This window comes from Kogia breviceps, chromosome 19 (genome assembly GCF_026419965.1).
Source record: "Kogia breviceps isolate mKogBre1 chromosome 19, mKogBre1 haplotype 1, whole genome shotgun sequence".
NCBI lineage: Eukaryota > Metazoa > Chordata > Mammalia > Artiodactyla > Physeteridae > Kogia > Kogia breviceps.
In genome coordinates this window covers 37,474,415-37,493,630 of record NC_081328.1, presented here as the reverse complement: position 1 = coordinate 37,493,630, position 19,216 = coordinate 37,474,415, and the positions used below count along the sequence as shown (strand labels likewise).

Genomic DNA, 19,216 nt, shown 5'->3' with positions numbered 1-19,216 from the left:
GGGAGGATCCCACGTGCCGCGGAGCAGCTGGGCCCGTGGGCCACGGCTGCTGGGCCTGCGCGTCTGGAGCCTGTGCTCCGCGGCGGGAGAGGCCGCGATGGTGGGAGGCCCGTGCACCGCGATGAAGAGTGGCCCCACTTGCCGCAGCTGGAGAGAGCCCTCGCACAGAAACGAAGACCCAACACAGCCAAAAATAAATAAATATTTTTTTTTAAAAAAAGAGTGTGGCCTCTGGGGTCAGACCTAGGTTTGATGCTCAGTTCTGTTGCCTTCTAGCTGTGTCTCCTGGGCAAGTTACTTAATACCCCTGAGCCTCAGTTTACTCATCTTAAACGTAAAATACCAGTACCTGCTTACGGTGGTTATTGAATGAAGACCCGAGGCAATCAATATGAAGAGTTTGACACGCGGAAGATGCTGGCTCTACCTATTATAACAATATGAAAAAGTTGTAACTCCTGAGAATGGCATGCAAGGCTGTCTACGCCAGTCAGACAACAGGAAAGACTTTCCAGGCTTTAGAGCACGCTTGTCATGCTGAAGCAGCTGGCCTGTCTGTCCAACCTTGCTTCTCCCCATGCTCCACATGAACCCCACGCTGCGGCTGGCACGGCGCGTTGCTCCCCATCCCCCATGCCGAGACTTCTCTCAGCGCCTTTGCACATGTTGTTCTTGCTGCCCTGAACGCTCTTTCCTTGCCCTCCTGGTAAATTCCTACTCATCAGCTAAGACCTCATTCAAGCCTACTGGCCTCTTCAAAGATTTCCCAGACCGCCGAGCAGGCTCAATCGTGTTCTGGTCCTTCACTATCGCAGCCCAGACCTCTGCTCAGCAGCGGGTTAAGAGCCACACACTTCAGCACCAGGCAGCCTGGGTTTGAATTCTAGTTCTGCCACTTCCTAGCTGGGTGACCTCAGGCAAGTTACTTCACCTGTTCTGTGCCTCAGTTTCCTGATCTGGAAAGGGGGATAATGATAATAGTATCTATCTGATAAGGGTGTGAGGAGTAAATGAGTTATTACGTGTAAAGAATTTGCTCCCACTTGGCACAGGGTAAGTAAGGGTAAGCTGCCATCATTATTATTCTAGCCTCTCTTGCCTTCCAGGGCAAGGTTTGGTCTACATGTGTGTCTTCCTCACTAGGCTGTGAGCTCAGAGGTTAAAGGCAGGAGTTGAATCATAGGCTGGTGCAGAGTAGACACCTGGCACCTCCACCTGGATGGACAGTCACGAAGGCTCTCCTTTATCAAAAGCTTTCTCATCTGTCCCTTAGGTTAACTCTATGAGCTGGGTACTAATGTTCTTTCCATTTTACAGATGAGGAAATTGAGGCCCAGAGGTAAATGCCTTGGGGTCCGAGTTAGCGAGCAAGTAGCAAAGCCGAGGGCTACTCTTGGGCCCAGATGACTCCAATCAACCCCTCCTCCTCCCACTCCTGAGCCTCAGTTTCCTCATCTATAAAATGGGATGATAGCTATTCTTCCCATGTCTCAGGTTTACGTGTGGCTTAACTTATGTAAATGTAAGAGATCTTGAGGAAGAATGAGGCTGGAGTCCCCCTTATGAACTGGGTAATGCTTTGTCTAGGATAAAAACAAGAACTTTTCTAGAGCTGAAACTGAGGAGTAGCTGAGACCCAAAAGGCCCCAAAGCCCCAATTCACTCCTCTCCTTAGGGTTTGTCTGGAGCCTAGGGCCAATTCAACAACCTCCCCCCTTTCCTGGGCCCACTGCCAGCCCCTCCGCCCCTTCCCTCCCCCACCCATTGCCACTGGAAGACAGTGGTAGGCAGGCCCAGCCTTTGTGAGAGGGGTCAGGCCAGTTAATGTTGGGCTGGTCTGGGGAGGGGTGCATGGGGGGACCAGGGGAAGGGAGAGAGGATGGCTAGTGGGGACAGACAGCAGAGGGTCTGTGAGGGCTGGGAGGACGTGGGAGGCCAGAAGCCTGAGGACTAAAAGCTTGAAACAGGCTTCGGGGAGCTTTTCCTCCGAATGTAGATTTGAGCTCCTATTAAACTTGCCAAAAATTTGTGTTAGCTAATGGATTCTTAATTCTGTCTAAAATGAGAGAGGGAAAATTATGCCATTCATCTTGTATTGGTTTGAAATTACATCTGACACCTAATCGATCATACTGTGGAACATTAACTCTTTGGAAGAGGCCCAACTTTTCCTCTCTCCCTTGCTTTCCAGTGTTCTCCAGCCGCTCCCACCCCCTGACTCCTTCTTTTGTATTTCATTAACTAAGCAAAGCTCTGGCTGTCTCTGGGGGTGAGGGGTGGGAGTTAGGGAAAGGGTTCATTTGAATCAAAGGAGATAAGCAGGCCCCCAATCTCTTGCCCAAAACCAGAGCCCCAGCTTCCAACCTTCACGTGACCTCCTCTCTCTGCCTCCTTTTTCCTATGCATCCTGAGATCTGGAAGTGCAGAATGGAAGGCATTGGGGTGTGGGGTGACCTCAGAGGCACCTTGGGGGCACCAGGGAGAGGCAGGGAGCCAGTCAAAGCTGAGCTAGCACCTGGGGCTGGGGCAGGGGCCGTGGCAGGGGGCTCACCTGTGACTTGCCTGGCAGATGGGTGAGGAGGAGGAGGGCAGATGACAATAGATTTGCCTCTGAAAACCCCAACCCCAGACCTGCTTTTCCATGAGGAGGACTTTCTGGCAGCAGGGAGAGCCCACTGGAGGCTGACAGACCTGGGCTAGGATCTTGGCTTCACTGCTGATGAGCTGTGTGACCTTGGGCAAGTTACATAACACCTCTGAGTCTCAGTTTCCTTCTGTGGCACACAGCTTTCTGTGAGGGTGAGAACTGGATGAGACTATCCAGGTAAAACTGGGACAGAGCCATCGCCTGGCACATAGTAGGTGCCCGATAAAGGTGACAGTCGGAATCCAGATCAACACCCTCCCTCCCCACTTCTGCTGCTTCCCCTCCTTGCTTCCCTGTCCCTAACCCCATTCTTCTCTGCCACCTCCAACTCCCCGGCCCCTCCCTCAGGGCAGACACAGGGCTAAGAAGCCACAGGGTCAGGTTAGGCAAGGAGGGCCAGTCAATACCTCCTCCTAAGAGGACATCCAAAGGAAGCCTGGGCCCCTGGGTCTCTCCAGTGCCCCCAGCCCTCTTCCTTCCTGGAACTCCTCTGTCTCTTTCAAGAGTTGTGGGAGTTATCTCCTGCATGGAGTTCTCTCTCGGCACTCCCCTCCCTGTCCGGAAGGTAAGGTCTCTTGAGGAAGCGGGTCTCTAGGAAGTGAGGCCAGGAGAAGGGAAAATCCATCTGGGAGACAGCCACTTGCTTCTACTGAAGCATCTTTGACCTCTGCCTGTGGATTCCAAAGGGCTCCTGTCCTCAGTCCGGGCATCCCATCTTTCATTGGCGAGGGGTAGATTGGGCTGGGAGGGGGGCTTGGTCCCTCAAGAGCATGGGAGGGCAAAGGGAACCAGGTGGGCGTGAGAGAGGGGAAGGGCAGGGACATTGCCACCACCTCTATTCCCTAGGGGGTACCATGGCTTCTCCCCTTGGCTGACTTCGGGCACTAAGGGAGAAGAAGGTTCCAGTGCCCTCCAGCTCCGTGTCAAGGGGGTAATCATGGAAGGAATATAGCATGCAGCTGGTCTCTGGTGCAGGACAGCATGGGGGGCTGAGATGGCTTTTCATGAATATCTGGGCCATTTCTGGACCGTCTCAGTGTAGACTACTCTCGTTAAGCACCCACAAATACTAGAATAAATAAACGTGCAGATGAAGGGCCCAGGCTGGTTTAAGTGACCAGTCAAGGTCACACAAGGAATCATTAGCTCCTACTAGGTACCTGCTCCAAAGGCAGGAAAGAATGGCCTAGAATGCCCTCACTGCATTCTTGGGCCTTGTGGAGGAGCTCCAATGTGGGGGGGTGGGGTGGTGGTGGTAAGAATGACGGGGAAGTCTCACCTAGCACCCTCATTCTACAGAGGAGGAACCCAGGACTCAGAAAGGGGGTGCAACTGACCGGGGCCACAGGGTGAGGCAGGCAGCCGAGGACGTGGGCCTCTGGCTCTCAGTCCCCTGCTCTTCATGAGTCTGAAGGGATGTTTTCTGGGTCACTTGTCCAGCAGAACCCACACCGTTTCTGGGGAGGGGGCTGGAGTTTGGGGAGGGAGTGAGTAGAGATGCTGAGAGATGCTTTCCCCGAAGAGTGAAGAGCAGAGGGGGTTGGGTGAGGGTTTCTTAACTCCACCTCCCGCCCCAACGCACACACACAAACACAGAGGCAGGATTTTACTTCCCAGTGTCCCTGCTCTGGGGAGCTTGCTGTTTCCCAGGAGACGCCTAGTGGAGATGCCCCTTCCTGCCAGTCTCCCTGGTAGCCACTAGGCGGCTGTGGTTCCCTCTTCTGCCTAGAGACACCACAGCAAGGGTCCCACATGGTTTGTATTAATAGGAAGTGGAGCCCAGGCCTATAAACGCTGAGGATGGAGCAGGCTAGCCAGGAGCAGGTGGGCAGCAGGGTCAGCAGGTAGACTCAGACAGCTGCTCACAGGGCCACATTGATCAAGGGCCCTGGGCAGCCTGGCATGCCTAGATACGTCTGGTGACCAGAGGGGAAAACAATCCTCCCTCCCTGACATCTTTTTTCCCAAACTGGGAATGTTTTTATTGTGTTTTTACCTTGACTATGAAAGTAATGCATCATTGTTATATAAACAGATAATTCCAACAAAACAGAATAAACAAAAGCTCCAGGCTCAAATTTTAGGATCTGCCTTTTCCCATAGGAAAGCAATTAGCTTCTGGCTCAAGAGTCCAGGGCAAGAGTCTGCTGTGTTCAGGAAGGAAGGGGGAAGCATCATGACACTGTGGAATGTTCTATAATCTGGGGGATCCTTCTGAAGTAAATATCCTTGTATTAGAGAGGCTAACACGTGTGTCTGTCTGTTTTACCCCCAGATCAGTGGCTTCAGAGTAAAGTCCTACCCACCCACTCTGTGTTATTCCCAAACTCCCACCTGCTGGGTGCACCAGTGTGGTCACCCAAGAAATACAGACTGGAAGAATAAATGGACTCACCCAGGAGGAAACACGCCCAGAGATAGACACTGAGTTGCCAGAGTGGCCCAGATCAGGTTCGCAAACCCCACTGCCACTGGAAAAACTGGCCTCAAATCCTTCACCAGCTTTCTCTTTCCCAGGGCTGAGGAAAGCTAAAGGTTGGAGTTAGCCAAAAAGCCTAAGCCTATATAAGAAAAAGTCCAGTTTTGGCCCTTGGAAAGGACAGGGCCCAGGCACTAGAGGGAGACTGTCATGGCTTGTAGGAAGAGAGGCCCCACCCAGACAGGCATGGAGAACCTGATGTGAGTTTAGAAATTAAGTCTATGACAGTTTAAGCTCTATGAGAACTCCTGAACAACAAGATTTGATAAGCTCCTGGGCTGGTGAATGTATCCATGTGCTGGGAAGGTGGTGCACCCCAGTTCCATGGGGACCCTTCTGGACCTTTCCCTGTGTACCTCTTCATGTGCTGTCTGTTGTTCTTTTGCAATCTTTATAATAAACTGGTAAATGTAAAAAAGAAAAAAGAAAAGAAAAAGGAAGGGAGGGAGGGAGGGAGGGAGGGAGGAAGGAAGGAAGGAGGGTAGAAGTTAAGTCCATGCCATGCCAGTGAGGTGGAGAGGCGTTTTGTCCCTTTACCCTGACAGGAAGCAGCTCTGGCTGGAAGGTTCCAGGTCTTCTTCCAATTAAAAAGGGATGTAAGCATATGGAGACTTACCTCCTTCAAGGAGAGAGCAGGGATCCACCCAGCACAGCAGCAGGGATGGAAGCCAGCCCCTCATCTCCTTTTCTCTTTCTTGCCAGAATTTAGGCAGGGTCCTGCCATCAACATATTATCCCATTCAGCTATTGACAACTGTCCGGGAAGTCTTAACCCCATCTGACAGATGAATAAACTAAGGCTAAGAAAGGTAAAGTCACTTGTCCAAGTCACAAACCAAGTAGCTGACCTAAGAAGAGCCTCTAATCTCAGGTCTGGCCCCAGATGCTCTTTCCGCTGAGGCCTCCCCTCAGCACTTGGTTTCCTGGGGGCCAGGATTTCATGGCCAGGCCAACCCTGCTAGATGTGGGGACAGGTTCTCTAGAGGCCCCTGGCCTTCTTTTGAGCTCAGATTCTTGCCGTGTCCTGTGTTGTTTGAGCAGACCCTGTCCCTATTTCCCCTAAGAACTGTACTTAGGGCACCCAGGGAAGCATCTAATAAGACATGTGCCACCCTGTCTTGGCCCATATGATCAGTTCTCCTCGAAGATGTCCCATTTCCCATTTTGCCAAGGCTTGTTTTACCGAATTTCTCAGTCCATCACTGTGCTCCCTCCCCACCCCAAACCATCCCTACCCTCCTGGGGAAGGGGCAAAACTTTTGCTGAAGGTAGGCCCGAGGCCGGCGGTGTTCGTGGCCCAGGAAGGGCATCTTGGGCCCTTGGGACGGAGTTAAGAGCCGGACTCAGCTCCGCTCCTCCTTGGGGCCCTTCCCTCCCACCGGGGGCAAAGGCCGGCCGGCTGGCTCTCCCTACCCGCTCTGCCTGGCCTGCCGCTGCAGGGCACCGAGGACACGGCAGCCCGAGGAGCGACTGGGGGCAAAGGCCGGGGAAGGGGCCCGCAGATGCGGCCTCGGCCCCCCCTTTCCTTGGCCGGGGCCCCCACGGTGTCGGGGAGCAGGAGGAATCAATCAGGATAATGAAGCCGCAGCCTGCCACGCACCGCGGGGGCACTGAAGAGCCGGGGTCGGTGCCAAGTCCGCCAGACGGTTCGGAGGAGCCGAACCCGCGGCGGCGGCGGCGGCGACGGCGACGGCGGCGGCGGCGGAAGCCCGGAGTCAGCGCGCGGACGCAGCTCCGCGCAGGCCCCTGGCAACCGCGCCTTGGCAACCGGGACGCCCAAGAGAAATCTTAAAGCTGCAGCGCCTCTTTCCTTGCCGCCTCCGCCTCCCGAACCCCAGGGAAAAGGGGCGTGTCCTTACTGGTGGGAGTCAGGCTCTGTGCCTCTCGGGATTTGGGGGTCTGACTCATACCCTCACTCGTTTGCTTATCAAATGTAGATTGAGCCTACGCGCCCAAGCAAGGGCTAGACTGGGGAGGGGAATGGGCAGTGATTAAAAATTGAGCGAGGTCCTGCCAAGAGGAGTTCACAGTCTAGCGCGCAAGGCAGACCAGACTGGCTGAGGTGAGCAAAGAAAGCCCTGTGTTACCCAGGATGAAGGGCTTCGGCTGGAGGGCTGAGGGGCTGTTACAAAATTGTCTCACAGCACCTGCCTTGCTCCAGGCTATGGGTTAGCTGCTTCTTTCCTGTTATTATACCCCCACCAGCCCTGTGAGACGGTATTATTATCATTATCGATCCCATTTTAAAGATGAAGAATTAGAGGCCGAGAGAGGTGAAGGGACCTAGCCAAAATCTCATTTTATGTTTTGGACAATCTAGGAACGATTTACATGACTTCTTACTCTGGCCAGTTTTCATTACAGCATGATGTCTGGAAGGTTAGGCTTGAGTGAGGACTTCCCAACACAAATCGTGTAAGAAGTGGGGAGAAAGGGTAGCTGAGATAAGAGATGGCTACTTCTCCCTTCTGCTGCCCACTACCCTGACCCTGTCTGTCCTGTCCTCATGTGCAGGCCTGTATGTGGGCAGAGGGCTAGAAGCAGTGACCTCCAGAGTTCCCTCTGGTTCTGTGATTTGACATCTCCTGCCTGAAGTCCAGGCACCACTGTGCCACCCCTCTGGGCAGCAGTAGTTGGCAGGGGGCTACAAACTGGGGAGATTCCAGTCTTCTGAAAAAGGGGGTCAAGGGTGATGGGGGAGGATTAAAGAAGTGGTAAGGGGTCTTTGGCAAAAGAAAACCTGAGTCAATATCATTCGGCATGTTGGGCCTCATCTTCCTGTCTCTTGTCCACCTATCTTTCTCTTTCGGCACATCTATCTATTCAGGTAAGAAATTTGTGCCAGGGCCTGAGGTAGGCTCTGAGGCTGTCGGTGAGGCAAAAATCTTGCTGGCTTTGGAACCAAGCTCATCTGGTTTTAAATCCTGCTCTGACACTCATCAGCTATGTGAGTTTGGTCAGGTGACTCAATCTCCCTGAGCCTTATTCAGTTTCTTTATCTGTAGAGTAGAGGCATTAATATCTACCTTTCACAATACCTTTATTGTGAGACTTAAATGCAATGAGAAAAATGTATATATGGTGTTTGGCACATGGCAAATGCTTATCAAAAGGTAAATTTAACGATGTCTTTGCTTATTTTGGTAGTCTAAAGATACGTCCAGGGTTTCCCTGGTGGCGCAGTGGTTGAGAATCCGCCTGCCGATGCAGGAGACACGGGTTCGTGCCCTGGTCCGGGAAGATCCCACGTGCCGCGGAGCGGCTGGTCCCGTGAGCCATGGCCGCTGGGCCTGCGCGTCCGGAGCCTGTGCTCCGCAATGGGAGAGGCCACAACAGTGAGAGGCCCGCATACCGCAAAAAAAAAAAAAAAAAAAAAAAAAAAAAGATACGTCCACATCTGGATCCCTGGAACCTGTGAATGTTACCTTATCTGGAAAAAGGGCCTTTGCAGATGTGATTAAGTTAAGAATCTTGAGATAGAATATCCTGGATCATCTGGGTGGGCTCTAAATGCCACAAGTGTCATTATAAGAGAGAGGCAGGGGAGATTATACACACACAGAAGAGGAGAAGGCGACGTGAAGACAGAGGCAGAAATTGGAGTGATGTGTCCACAACCAAAGAATGCCTAGCAGCCACTAGAAACTGAAAGAACAGATTCTCCCTTAGAGCCTCTAGAGAGAGCACAGTCCTGATGACACCTTGATTTGGGCCCAGTGAAACTGATGTTGAACTACTGGCCTCCAGAAATGTGAGACAATAAATTTCTGTTGTAAGTCACCAAGGTTGGGGGAATTTGTTACAGTAACCTGGGGAAACCAATACATTTACATGGGAAATTCCATCCTGAACAAAACCCAGTACCTGCCCTCTAGGAGTTCATAGTCTAGTGGGAAATGAGAGAAGTAAACAGTGCATAGGGATGCCCAGAGGGTGGAAGGGTAAGGTAGGTAAGGCTGTTGTAGTTGGAGAAGAAGTTAGCCAGGTGAGGGGCTAAAGCAGGAAGGGCATTCCAAACAGAGGAAACAATGTGGGTAAAGGCACAGAGTAAGAGAAAACACTGCCACGTTTGGAATGGCAGGTGCATGGGGATGTGGGGGGTGGCATGACAGAACTGCTGAGGTGGGAGGCAGGGGCAAGAGAGCCGAGTAGCTTCCACCCCTGAATGGAATCAAGCTGTCTGCCCTGGGCTGGCACTGGGTCCCAGATCAGAGAATCCTAGACTGTCAGTTACGGACAGAAGCCTTAGAGACCATCCTGTCCAGTCCTGCCATTTCACACATAGGAAAATTGAGGTCCATAGAGAGAGTCCATCCGGGGAATAAGCTAGAACCAGATGGCCACACTCTGGCCTCTCTTGAGCCTGGGTGTCCCGTATCTGAGGGTCTCAGAGACACTGCCTGCTGGTCCCTCGGTAGCCCACTTCCAAAAAGCACAGGCCCTGTGGTCTCTAAACAAAGAGGGGATTATTTGCATATTATTTGCATGCTGTTAATTAGATGAGGGAGGCAGATTCACTCAGCCCCTTCCCTTCACGTCCCCCTGTCCTATCTCACTCCCATTGAGTTCTTCTTCCTCAACCATCTCTTGACCTCAGCAACTTCTCCCATAATTCCAGCCCAGGCCTCAGCCCTCAAGGCCCCTTACCTAGCCCCAGCCCAACCCCTACTGTATTAAGTGTTTGGTCCTGTCTGGAAAAAGTACCTGGTGTGTCTTTAGTATATCTAATCTGGATGGAGGATCTTGGAGCATGTTGTAGCGGAAAGGGAGTTGATGGGCTTCCCAGCTCGAGGTTTTCTCTGAGAATGGGGAGCGGTGAGCTCTGTCTCCATGTAGCCCAGGGGCCATCTAAATGGGGCTATGGAGTGGGGGAGGATGGTGCTCCTTGGGGATCTGGGGGGCAGGTGCCAGCTGCATGCCCCAGGCCTGCCCCAAGCCTCTTGGCTGGCAGCCACACCAGCCCACAGAAGAGCTGGCTCCTTCTTTTAGGGAGGGGGAATCCTGGGGAAAGTCAGGGAGCATCCCTTGGCCTAGCAGCCTATCATGGATAAGGTTGAGGTTACCATGCGAGTCATTATGGATCCTCCAATGGGGACAGCACATCCAGATTCTGGGGCTGTCATCAACCCAGTCCAGAAAATTATCAGGCACTGTGCTAAACTAAGCACAGTGTCTTCCTAAGGGCAGGCAATCAAAAAAGTTTTTCTGATAATGAGGGGAGACAGGGAAGGAGGAAGGAGAGTCACAGAAAGGCAGAGGCTCTGTCTCTCTCACCTCCCATTAGCCCCCTCTTCTCTCCGAAACCCAGGTTATGCCCAGAACCTCTCTCAGATGAGATGTCTGAGCCTGTCACCTGATGGTCACCGGAGAAGGCACCACACTGTAGCCATGCCAGGTACACAGGATGAGCTCAGGTGCCCCCTACCCCATCCTGGCAGAGTTGATCTGGGGCTCTGTCGCAAATACGGCTGACTCAAGGTAGCTGCCAGGAGCTGGGGGATGTTGGTGCATTAGGATTCATGGAAAAACCTGAGGCACAGCTCTGGCTAGCAACTTGCAGAAACCGACTTGCTCTGGTTAGGACAGTGGCCTGTATATGAGAAGAAAGACTGACCTGCACATGTGAATAATTCTTCTCCATGTATGAGTGATGTACAAGGTGCGTGTATACATGCTACAGGGGGACTCAGGAAGCACTCTGACCCGCGTGCACAGCTGTGTGTACATATCCCAGTGTGCACAAGTATATGTGGCATGTGAGTGTCTTCATGGAATTCTACCTTTTCTCTGCTCTGGGACTTCTTTTCTTGTTTTCTGGTAAAAATGGGAAGTGGGGTAGGAATGTCAGTTTCACCATCGCCAGCCCTGCTCCCTTGTGTAGAGGTTCCCTGCCTCCATTTGCCCATGACAGCAAGCAGTGGATCCCTCCCTGGTCCTGGGGCGGGGGGGTTCTAGTTGCTTCCTGGCCTGGATGACTCCATCTTGCACCGATTCCTTCTTCCCCTAGTGTGCCCCATGCCATTCCCGCATCTAGTGTCCAAGTCAAGGGGAGAGGTGGGAGGAAGTGGGGTGATGCTATGGGAGTGGGGGTAGGAAGGGTGGATCGGATACTGTTCGATTTTGCCCGGGTCCCTCTGGATCACTGCTGCTCATTTAAAATTCTGATTTAAAGCCGAGCGGCTCTTTAAATTTCCACATTAGCATGCTGCCCTGATGCCAGGCCAAGATGTTGGGATGGATTTGGCAGGAACGCCTCCAACAGCAGCAAGCAGCAGCACTTGCCAGCAATAAAACAACGCATGAATAAAAGAAGGCTGGCTTGGCGGCAGCAGCAGCCCAGGTAGCTGGGTGAGTCAAGGAGGGGCCCTCATATTCAGAAGCTCAGAGACATGAAGGCCTGTGCAGGGCACATGTGAGTGTAGGACTCTGCGGCTGTCTTGGCCCTCACCCTCAATCTGTGCCTGCAGTGGAATCTGGAGTGAGGGCCCAGGAAGGATGGTGGTTCCTACCCTGTGCCTGTCTCACCGCCCTCTCCACAGGTTTATCTTCTGGGAGGGGACAGATGTTGCTTTGGATGAGGACACAAGGACTTGGCCCATAGCCTGAGTTGTCCTATTTCATTAGGGGCCCAGAGAACAGGTGGGGTCAGAGAGAACAACACTGCCTAGAATGGCTTCCAGATCCATGACCCCGGGTGCCTGGGTGCTGAGGGGCACTGTCAGGATAAGGGGGCTGGGCGAGAGGCTGCCACGAGGACTGGGTATTGGTCCTGAGCTGGGTGGGAGAGATGCTCTGGGCTGGGTGGTTGGCTAGAATGAGGAGTGGCCAGGGAGCGCAAAGGGCTGCTGGGCCTGGCCTAACTCTAACTTTCTGCAGACTCGGAAATATTATTTGAGGTCAGATGGCAAGGGCAGCAAAGAGGTCAGATAAAGCGCTGGACTGAAGCCTGGCCACTCCTAGAGGTCATTTTGTCCACCCCTGCTTCCCAGGGTCTAGAGAGTTCGGCTCCAAAGGACCTGAGGCTGCTGGATCCTGTGTTCCTCTGCTCCAATCACCTGGCTGAGGCTCATCACCAGCCCCCGAGAGATTTCAAGGAACAAGCGGACTATCCTGCTCTTACCATCTATCCCTCCCACTTGGTCAAACCATCTTCTTCCTTGAAGCCCAGGGGAAGAGACAGAAGCAAACAGAGGGGTGATAGCAGATGGTCTCTGCAGTCTCAGCTAAGGCAGTAAGGCAGAAAAGAGGGGTTTTATGTAGAGCACCCTTCCCCGGTGGAACTCCTCCCTTCCAGCTCACGAGTGATTTCAGGCCCAACATGGGGAGACATTGTTGGGACTTTGAATTCTCTCAATCGCTGGAGGGCAGACAGGCAGGACCAGGCTTGGGCAGGGCAAGGGCCCCATATCCTGGGGCTTGGCCTGTCTTGCCCTGATAGCTTTTTCCAGGGAAAATGAAGCGGCCTGGCCTCCCAGGCACCTTGTTCCCTGTTCCACACATTGCAGTTGAGTCAGCCCTGGGGTGGGGGTGTGGCTACTAAGCTGAGTTTAGGCCAGAGAGATGTCCTTCTGTCATTTTTTCATTCACTCAACAAATATTTACCGAAGAGCTGCTTTGCACTAGGCACTGTGCTGGGCACTGGTGAACACAGACAGACATGGTCACTGTCCTCGAGGAACTTTCCATCTGGTGAGGGAAATAGGATCATTATTGAAATGACTGCACTAAATGTTATGAAAGAAGACTATATAGTACCATGAAAGTATATAATCGGGGGACTTGGCTGAGTCTAAGGAGCTGAGGATGAGCTTGCAAAGGAGACAGAGAAAGAGCAGCTAGAGTGGTAGGAGAATTGGCAGTGACATCACAGAATCAAAGGAGGAGGTGGTCACCTGTGCTGAGAGATGCTGCGAGCCCGTGAGACACCTATTTGCCCCGACCCTTCACCTGCGAGTTGTGAGTACAGGTATGGAAAGGCTCTGGCGTTGTGCCTGGCTCACAGTTGGTGCTCTGTAATGTTAGCTCCCTTTTCCCCCTCCCTAAGCTGAGCCTCCCTCCAGGGACCCCAGATTTCTGGAACAAAGGAACTGCCTCGGCTTAGCCTCCCCTGTCAACTCAGGCCCCAAGCCCCAGCCATTCAGTCGTCAGTGAGGGACTCTGGGCCTCTCCACATTAGTCCCTTCACATGGAGCTCTACCATCCTCCAAACTACTGCTTCCTTTGCACTGGTCTTCCATGAAGAGGGCCTGGGGTCTAGGTCTTGGAGAAAGATGGCATTCTGGCTGTGCTTCTGGGGCTGAGTCTGAGAAGGCAGTTGGAATCCTCAGCAGCTCTCAAAGCTGCCCGGGGTGAATCTGAGTGTCTTAGGTAGGGAGAGGGAGTAGTGGGGAGATGAGGAGGGGGGCTGCCCACCCAAGGCGGCGTGGAGCCCAGAGCCTTTTCCATTGCAGACACCCCATCTGTCTCCCACAGAAGGCTCGGGTTGGAGGAGGTGCCGAGGAGGGGGGTTCAGAGGGTGAAACTGTACAGTCTGAAAGTGAGTACAATGGCAGTGAAGGTGCTGACTGGGGAGAAGGTGGAGGGTCGGCTCGGGGAATCGGCAGGAAGAACTAGAGGTCCGAGGTTGGGAATGGAGGTGGGGAGGGTAGGGGCACTGCATGTCACTCTCCCATATAGCTTTGTGTTTGATTTTGATTTAAAGCTCCCTACCCCACTGCCCAGAGGGCAAAGAATCACACTTTTCTGGCTAACAAACTAATGATGTTCCTAAGCCCAGGGCCAGGCTGGATTCATGATATTTCCCTCTTCCCGGCAGTCAGACCTTTGCCAAACCTTAAAATAATATTTTAGTTCAATTGGATGGCTTCCAAGGTGTTTCCTTTCACACATTACTTTAACTGATCCTGCTAAAGTCCAGGGAGGTAAACATTATTATTATTCATCTATAAATAAAGCAACAAGGAGTTTAAAAGATTAGGTGAATAACTTGGATCACAGGAGAGTAAGGAGAGGGGACCGGAACCCAAGTCTCCTGACTCTATATGCAGCCATTAGGCTATTCTTGGGCCTTCCTTGCTCCTCATTTTTGTTGATTATTGTACCACCTCCACTGCCAGGTCAAGTCTGAGGTTTTCTAGTAGAGAGCTCAAATCTCCTTCCCTGAAAAACCCAGGCCTTGTTGAACACACATCGACACAACACCCCCCTTTCTAAAGTCTAATCCAGACATTAGAAAACTGGACATCCCCTGAGGGATGAGCCTCCCATATACGGAAATATGAGAGTGCTCTAGACTGGAAGTGGTGAGGACGGAGGGACAGGGCAGGGTGTGGGGAGAGGAAAATGCCAGGCCAGGAAGCAGCTCTGTTGGCTTCCATTCCAGGTCCTGAGTGGACCCGTGGGAATCCCTTTGGACATCCCCTCCCCACATTCCAAGTTCTAAATACTAGTTTTTTTTCCTCTACCTATACTTAAGAGAATATGATTCCACAGCTTCCCTACCTACTCCAGTCTTTTCTCCAACTCTTCCCTGTTTGGAAATTCCTCCTAGGGTGTAACTTTATAAGGTTGCAGCTTATTCCCTCTAAAACAGATGCCAAGGGAACCCAAGACAGGGCTTCGGCTATTAAATATAAATAGACAAGGGAGGGAAACTGAATATAGAGACAGATATTATATCTCTCAGTCCCTGCGAGTTATTAGGAAGAAGGCACTAGTGGTTGCTAAGCAACAGGTCTCCACAGAGGACAAGGCACCTAGAGGAAAAAAGCCTCCTTTGACTGACTATTGGGGTGAGAGAGTAGGGAAGGTGGGGGTCGAAGGGCTATAGACTGGAAGGCTGGGCTTCTGGGGAATGGTTGGTGTGTCCTCCAAGACCAGCCCTATTACCCAGGCCTTAGCAAACTCCGCCTTTATAGCCTTCAGGATTGGTGGAAGGAGGAAGGCCTCAGGCATTCCTCCCTTCCTGCCAGGAGGAGGGAACCTGGTTTCCATAGCAACCCAGAAACAAACCTGGCCTTGTTTTGCTTATGGCTTCTCTGTAACCCCCTCAAGGAGCATCAACTTTCATAGAGCCCTTTCTCTGACCCCCAACTTCTGATTTGAGGGGCAGGGACCACAGAAAGGTTAGGGGTGGGGATGCCACAAAGCTGGTACACTTGGCTCTAAAGTGACCTATTAAGACTCTAAAGGGGGAGTGACTTTTAGGGGAAAGGACTTCCAGGTGTCCTCTGACCTCTGCACCTCCTAAGGGCTGAAAAAAGCAGGGGCAAGTGGTGGCATCAGAAGCAAATTCCGGGCCCAGGCTTCCTTTCTAAAGATCAGGTACAGGCTGGGGCTGGGGGTCAGGAAGAATGAGGAGGCAGGGTCTTTTTTTGCCCCTTGGCCGCCCAGACCCCCATCCTCCTAGACCTGAAGTCCACTGTCATCAAGCCCCGAGAATGGAGATATAGAACATTAACGTATGTCAAGTATAAGTGAGTGGCACCGAGGGGCATAATCTGTTTTTCTAATATGACCACAAGCAGAGTGTTAGAAGAATTAGGCCGACAGCTGCTGGTTTCCCCCTCCCTTTCTACCCCCCCTCCTCGCTCTCCCTCTCCCTTGCTCCTCGGCGTTTGCACACACCAATGGCAGCCGAGCCCTGCTCGCGATTTCTCTTAATCTTCCTCCGCCATCCTGCGCTCTTTCCGCAGGCGGTGCTGCGAAACCGGCAGAATTCCGCGTCACACCTTACTGCTCTCTGAGATTGCTCCACAGAGAGCTGAAGGAGATGGCAATTCGGCGCTGATGCCGGCTGGCAGCAGTTGGGAGAGGGGAAGGAGGAGAGAGAAGGAGGAAGGGAGGGGGGAAAAAGTTGGCACGGATACCAAGTTTTTCCCTAGAGAGACATGGTTTGGTGGTGGTGGGGGGGGCAGCAGAGAAGAAGGGAGAAAATGACACAGAGAAAAGGAAACGAGGAAAAAGAGGCAGAGGGAGAGTGACAGAGAGAGAATTAAAGTTCTCTGAGACATTCACATGTAGGCATCCTTAGCCCACCTCACTCATGACCCTCTAAAGATCACACCACCCAGTCGGGGTTCCCAGCCCCCACTCTCTCTCCTTCTCTCTCCCCCAGCCAACCTGGAAGTCAAATCGGCCGAGGCATGTTGTGTGTAGTGGTGCAATTGTGTGTGTGTGTGTGTGTGTATACGCCTGTATGTTGTCTCTGTTTTGGATCGCAGTAGAATGCAGTATGTAAATGAGATGGTTATTACCGCAATGTTCATCAAGCTGAGCCGAGAAGACATTAATAGCCTGATGAATATGCATGTGAATTTGTTAATTAAGTTAATTATTCTGCTGAAAATGCATTCGTCTTCCAAGGACATTTTCCCAATGATTTTTACATGCTCTAGCCATTAGTCATGCTATATTTTATCAGGGAAATGAGTTTGCTTAAGTTGTAAAAAAAAAAAAAAAAAAAAAAGAGAGAGCAAGAAGAGAAATAGAGAAAGGAAGAGGGAAAAAGTGAAAGAGGAAAGAGAAAAATGTGTTGAAGTTGAGAGTCGGAAGGCATCTGAGGCCAGCCTGAAGTTTGAGGCCCAGCTGGGCTTTTGAAGCCTGCCCTCGATTTTTATGGGTATCTCACTCTACAGTTTTTGCCCTTTTTTGATGACAAACTTTTTTTTCCAGTGCCAAATTTCCAACACATTAATTAATTGCTGTAGCCAATTAACTGTAGTTGTGCAAATGAGTTTAGCACTAATTACCATGCAGTGCCTGTAATCACAGAAAAAACTTGCTGAGAGAGAGAGAGAGAAAGGAGGAATGGGAAGGGAGTGGTGGCAGGAGAGGAGGGTACCTGGAGTAGAGGGGCAGCCAAGGGAAGGGAAGAAGCAGGGGTCCTGAAGTTTCCTGATAAGGCGCCATCTTGGCTTCAAGGGCAGGTAGCTGTCTCCACATTCAGGACCTCTGACAATCAGGAAATCTCAGAGGGGATAAGAGCCAGTAAATAGTGGTCTCCTTTTGTCTAAGAACTTCCACCCGGGGAATTTCCTGGTGGTCCAGTGGTTAGGACTCCATGCTTTCACAAACAAGGGCCCTGGTTCAATCCCTGGTCAGGAAACTAAGATCCTGCAAGCCCCTAGGCACAGCAGAAAAAAAAAACAAAAACAACTTCCACTCGAAAAAGAGGTTTAGAATGGATATTTCTGGTTGCTTCAACAATGCAAAGTACTTCCTATACATCCTGAAGCCCTCAGTGTTTATCCCCCATGGCTGGAATTAATGGATAAGGATGGAGGGCACCATTGGAAGAAGATGTGCCATTTCTGATGGGCCATGGGAGATGGAGAAGAGTGATATGCGCTCTCAGCCTGGTTCTGGAGCTTTAAGTAGACAGGGAAAGTTGTTGTAAGTCCACCACAGCTACTAGAATAGGCCAAGGAAGCAATGGTAACAGCAACTGTAAAAAATCCAGTTCCAGCCAGAGGTGGGAAGAGGCAGCCTTTGGCCAGACATAGCTCCCAGGAGAAAAGCCAAACCTTCTCTCCTGAAAGCTCGCATTTCTGCCATTCATCACGTTTGGGCTGACTCTAGGTTTCCACCTGTCAGCTTCTACCAGTGCCCAGAGGCTGAGGGATAGACCAAATGATTTCTCTAGCTCCTTCTGACTTAGCTGTCCATGATTTGGAGAGAAAGAGCAGTGGTAAAGTGAGGACTAAGTGTGACCTGGCTTTTTTTTTTTTAAGCAAATAAAGGCTTGTTTTTTATTGAATGAGTGATCTATGTAATTGCCGAGGCCACTATAAACAGAGAAGAGGGAGAGAACTTTACTTCTTGGTCTCTTCCTCCTTGGACAGAGTCTTGACGATTTCCTCCTTCTTGGCCTGGAGTCACTCTTCGCGCTTTTGAGCTTCCTTGGTCTTAGACCTGCAGGCCTCAGCCTGGTCCGCCAGAAGCTTCTTGCGAGCCTTGTCTGCCTTCAGCTTGTGGATACATTCCATAAGAATCCGCTTGTTTTTGAACACTTTACCCTTCACTTTCAGGTACAGGCTGTGATCACGTGGCGGTCACTCTTCTTAAGAGTCACGGTATTTTCTGAGCAGCGGGTGCAGAATTCTCATCCTCCTCAACCAGGTTACCTTCTCGGGCATTCGAGCATTGGTAGCACCCTTTCTCTTACCTATGCCCATGTGCCTGCCCTGCTGGCGGGCCAAGGTGTATTTCCAGCATCAAGCCCAGGGATGGACTGTCCCAGGCTTCCAGATGATCAGCCCATCTTTGATCAGCTTCCGGATCTGCTGATGGGAGTTGGCATTGGTAATCTCATTAGTCTCATTGGGGTCCAACCAGACCTTTTTGCCACAGCGGAGGACACTGAAGCCAAGCCTTTTCTGAAGCCTGATCATACTCATGCCTGCGGCCGCAGCAACAAAAGAGTGAACTGCCGTTTTTGATTCCACTTTTCTTTCCCTGAACCATGTCCCAGACACCCAGCCTGCCCAAGGGGTGTGTGTGTGTGTGTGTGTGTGTGTGTGTAAATGACCTATAGCTCCCCACCACACTAAAAAAAATTAAAATGCTATTTCTCCCCTTACTGCCCCCCGCCCCAGAATAGAGAGCTCACTTGTCATAGGACTCAACTTCCTCAGACCTCATCAGAGATACACTCAACTTCACATTTCCAAGGAGACCCTTGACCATTTATCCTCTGATAGACACCCAAAGGCTGAGTCCTCTCTTTCCTATTCTAGGTCCCAGGTCTGTGGGCAGATTGCTCACGGGCTCTATCCACTTCAGTCTTTTTTTTTTTTTTTTTTTTTTTTTTGCGGTATGCGGGCCTCTCACCGTTGTGGCCTCTCCCGTTGCGGAGCACAGGCTCCGGACGCGCAGGCCTAGCGGCCATGGCTCACGGGCTTAGTTGCTCCGCGGCATGCGGGATCCTCCCAAACCAGGGCACGAACCCGTGTCTCCCGCATCGGCAGGCGGATTCTCAACCACTGCGCCACCAGGGAAGCCCTACCACTTCAGTCTTGAAGCGGCAAAGGGGAAACAATTTGAAGGGCATAAGCCGTATTGCCCCCTGCTTCATGACACTGATCTAACCT

The 19,216-nt window shown here is 51.7% G+C and overlaps 1 pseudogene; it reads right to left on the bottom strand.

Annotated features, from left to right (window-relative positions):
• Positions 1-17,938: 17,938 nt before the first annotated feature.
• On the bottom strand, positions 17,939-18,523 carry LOC136793174 (large ribosomal subunit protein eL19-like; annotated as a pseudogene).
• Positions 18,524-19,216: the final 693 nt, after the last annotated feature.